General features: G+C 60.7%; 1 long non-coding RNA gene across 1 annotated transcript; it reads right to left on the minus strand.

The window, feature by feature from the left end:
- Positions 1-1470: 1470 nt before the first annotated feature.
- Positions 1471-3411, minus strand: LOC119104447 (uncharacterized). Its single transcript, XR_005094936.1, has 3 exons — positions 3287-3411; positions 2864-2942; positions 1471-1606 (listed from the first exon to the last, which is right to left on the minus strand). It is a non-coding gene; the product is annotated as an uncharacterized LOC119104447 (long non-coding RNA).
- Between the last annotated feature and the right edge of the window lie 990 nt (positions 3412-4401).

Consider the following 4401-nt stretch of genomic DNA (forward strand, 5'->3'; position numbering starts at 1 on the left):
TTCTTCCTCATCCGATATCTGCTTTTCACCAATGAATGCCCAGCGCACTCATGATTGCTGATGAAGTGCGGCATGCTTTCTTTCGCGGTCGTGACGTCACTAGATCGTCAGCGCGGTAGTGACGTCACTGCGTCGCAAGTGCGTTCGTGACGTCACAGTGTCGCCAGCGTGGTCATGACGTCACTGTGTTGCCGGCGCGGACAGCGACAGTGCAGCCGAGGCGATCATCACAGCGTTCAACACCACAACAGAGTCGCAGCTAGGTTGATTTCAACATGTACCTAATCCGCTCGAAACGGCCGCCGCTCCGTGCTCACGTTCGACGCCATGACTCCAGCAGCGACGCCGCGCGCCCGGCTCGGGACCGCGCCGCCGGCCCAGCCGCCCGAACAGCTTCTGCGCGGGCCCGTAGCCCTGCGCAATCCGCTGTCTGTCCTCGGTTCCCTTTAAGCCGCGCCTCGACCCATGCCTCGCTCGACCGGCGACTACTAAATACCACGTTTGTTTTATATTTATTTTATTGGCATATGTCGCACGCACCGCGGAGGTCCGCGTCCCCAGCGGAGAAGGGATGGCCGGCCAGTCCCGAGGCCCTGTGAGGCCCGCCGGCCACCCCTGACCTGCCTTGACAAGCTGCCGCGAATAAGGGACGCACACTAGTATTTGAAGCCAAATAGCACACGCAGTCGCGCATGCGCACGCACACGCCCGCGCCGGTACATGATCTACAGCGTGCCGAGCGGGCCGGACCTGCCGCAGGGGCGGCGCCGAGAATGGAGAGAGGCCACGCCCGCCCGGCGTCGCACGCGCGCCCGCGTGCAATATAACAACAGACACACGGATACTCAAAGCCCAAAGCAGCTTGCATGACCAGTGCACGCCAAAGTGGCCCTTCTTAGCACATAACGTTCACGTTACAGATTTAGCGTCCTTCCAATGACCACCACCGTTCAAAAACACGATCCTTCATGAAAAATCACAAAGAAAACGAATTTCCGCACAGTTTCATCAACCATTTAGTGGGCTACCTTTGACTAGACAATGTAGCATTCGGACAAAACGTCACATTCGATAGACAAACCTAACGGTAGTGTTTTTGATCTCCAACTGAAGCCGGTGCTCTGTGGGTCGCCATGAGCCCTGTACCCAAGCAAAGCCAGGGCCGGGGCCGCCGCCGTCCGCCAGGGCCGAGGCCGCCTCTCAGCCAGCAAGGGGCAATTTGCTGGCCAGGCGACGGGTGGCCGGTCCCAGGCGCGCGCGACCGGCGTCGCGCCCCGCCCCACAGCAATAGCCGTTTCTCATAAACAGAAGGCAACACGGCGTGAGTGTGGCAAACAGCACAAGTCCATCCCCTCCGTGGACACATCTCGGTTCGCCGGCAGCAGTCTGTCCAGCGCGCACCAGTGCTGATGGCGAGCCGCCGCCCGCCTAGCGCGCCCATCGGCGCCGGCCAGGGCGCTTGGCCGCCGCTTAGTCTTCGGTCTCCACCAGCTGGCGACTCTCGGTGCCGTCAGCCTCGGTGGTGGTGCGCTCCGTCACCGTGCACGTCACCGGTCGGCCCTCGTCATCGAACGTCGTCATCGTGCGGGTCTCGGTGCGGACCATTCTGTAGGAACGGAGAGGCCAGGCCGGCGTGAGCTGCCGCCCCGGCACGGACACAGGTGGCGCAGACAGACAAGCGCACGGCCACTTGGACACGGACACAGACAGACAGGCGTACGGTCTCTCGGACACGGACACAGACAGACAGGCGCACGGCCACTCGGACACGGACACGGGACAGACAGGCGCAAGGCCACTCGGGCACCGACACGGACAGACAGGCGCAAGGCCACAACCTGCTTCGGTCGGTGTAGGGGACTAGCGGACAGACAGGCGCACGGCCACGCTTCTTTTTCACATTTTAGCGTTCTCTGGATTTAATTCCATAAAGTGCGATTCTGAACATCATTTCAAATCAAAATATCGACTAGCCTTTGGTCATGAAATGTAAGGTAAAGAGAGCGCAAAAATACCTAACCGGAGGCTATATATCCGATGTGCGCTATTGTTAGAGCCGTTGTGGCTTGGCATTGATAGCGAGTCGCGTGCAACATCTGCCCATTCCAATAACACGTAGAAGGGTCACCATTGCTGCGTTTCTCGTGGTTTCCTACTCAGGTTCTGACGAGGGCGCGCACAGATTTGACAGCCACTGTTGACATATTTTGACGAGGGCGCGCGCAGATTCGACATTCACTGTTTACATATTCTGACGAGGGCGCGCGCAGATTCGACAGCAACCGTTCACATGTTTTTCGCATTCCTTGCCTCGCGCATCATGAGTAAATGCTATCAAAGAATATCCCCAATGGTATTCTTCACCAAACTTATCACAGGCACCACACAATGCTGTTTTCACAATACTGATCAGGACCATCAAGCGAGCGAAACATGAGTAAGGGATGTGTTTTTACAGCATTAATCGCAGCCATCCATGAAACATGGAACATTATATATGAGTGAAGTAACGTAAAATATAAACTAAATATAAGTAATACCACACTACATATCTTTTGGCACATTTATACCACCAATTGTTTTGCACATCTGTTCAGATGTTTTGAGCACAACGCGACTGACGGGCTTTTTTGTTCATATTTAAGATCCTAGCACAGCTAGCAGCACCTGTTCTCGGATTGCGACGAAAACAAGGACCAGACGAATGCAGCCGGAGGGAGGGCTGAGACTGAGGATCAGGAAGACTGAGGAGGAGAAGAAGGACTGAGGAGGGGAAGGAGGACTGAGGAGGGGAAGGAGGACCGAGGAGGTGGAGCAGGACGACGAATGAGGAGGAGGAGCACTGCGTTCGGAGAATGCTCACCTTCTGAGTGTTGGTCCATGTCCTGAGACTCCTTCTACATACTCTGAAAACATTTGTAGTGACTCCGACGAATGGACGCCTGTGAACATAGCGACAGCGCCACTAGATACACAGTCATGGCGTGGCACAACGTTCGGCACAGACGGAGTCATAGTTCGCGACTCACGGAAGCCTCCAAGGAGAGCGTGCAATGAGAACAACTTGTGCTCCGAGACACGGCCGGCACGGCACGACGGGACTGGCGGCGGCCGGCTGGTCCCCGTGGCGCTGCCACGGCGACGCGCCGGCAGAGTTGCCACTCGCAGCCAAGCGGAAGAGTTTGTGAGTGAGCGCCAGCAGCGCTGCATGCGGCATGCGTCGGAGCTCGTCCCACACGCCATCACGCGTCACCCCACCGACACGCCCCCGGCTCATCACACGCACCCACGCCTCACACGTCCATGTCACACGTCTACGATCCCGATCACACGAGGAAGGGGGCCTGAGGAAGCGGCCAGCCCGCCGCCGTCGGCGCGGGGGGAGGGGCAGAGCCGTGGCCGGACCGCGGCAGAGGGGAGGAGGGGAGACAGACAGACAGAGAGAGATAGAGCCCGGGCCGAGCCCGGTCCGTGGGACCAGGCTGGCCTGCGCCACGGCACATCTCCCTACTGACCGCGGCGGCCGGCCAGCCGCCGAGCGGCAGCCGGCCTGCCACCTGGCGATGTGGCGGCGAAACAGAGCGGCGCGCGTAGCTGACGGGCCGCGGCGGCCGCAGCCGAGAGGGGGGTGGGGGGCGGGGCCGACACGCCGGCCGATACGGCCCAGTATCGGCGGCAGTCGGCCGGGCCGGCACGGGGCGCGGGATTCTGGAGGGGAGCGGCGCCTGGCCGGCAGGCGGCGCGGCAGGCCGGCGGACTGAAACACGAGACCAAACACTGTCGCCGCATGCCGGCCGGGAGACATCCAGCTTCGAGGTGTTCCCCTGGCACCGTCCACATCCCGCCGCCACCATCACCCCCACCCGGCTCCCCTACGCTACCAAACACGTCCAGACACCAGAGCCCTGGGAAACAGAGAACGCGGTGATTGCTTTACCGTCGGCGCTCGCCACTGGAAATGTATCATGCAACGCAGCATTGCTTAGCACAACTGCTAGACCGGCGGCTAACACTGCAACAGGCATGGACGCAGGACAGCCATAGGAGTCAGACCTGTGACGACACCTGTCGGGAGAGGGCATCAGTTGAAATACCGCCGCTAGGGGGCGCGGACAGGGAGTGGTGATGAGGCGTCGGTAGTCCGGGACCCGGCCTGTCGGGCCGGCAGACCGGGCAACGGGGATCAGTGATCAGCCCGCGCCCGCGCCGGCGGTCCGGACCCTTGGTCCCGACGGCGCGGCGGGGATGGTCTGTCTGCCGTCTGGGGTAGCCGCTGTTGGACGCGAAGGAGGCGACGACGCGTCCCGCCGCCTCTGCAGCGATGACAGCTGCCGCCGCCAGAGGGCGCGGCCTTCATCGGGGCGACCGGATCCTTAACGCGCGCGGATGCCAAGGGGCCGG

The sequence above is a fragment of the Pollicipes pollicipes genome, unplaced genomic scaffold, assembly GCF_011947565.3.
Source record: "Pollicipes pollicipes isolate AB1234 unplaced genomic scaffold, Ppol_2.1 Scaffold_6052;HRSCAF=7182_pilon_pilon_pilon, whole genome shotgun sequence".
NCBI lineage: Eukaryota > Metazoa > Arthropoda > Thecostraca > Pollicipedomorpha > Pollicipedidae > Pollicipes > Pollicipes pollicipes.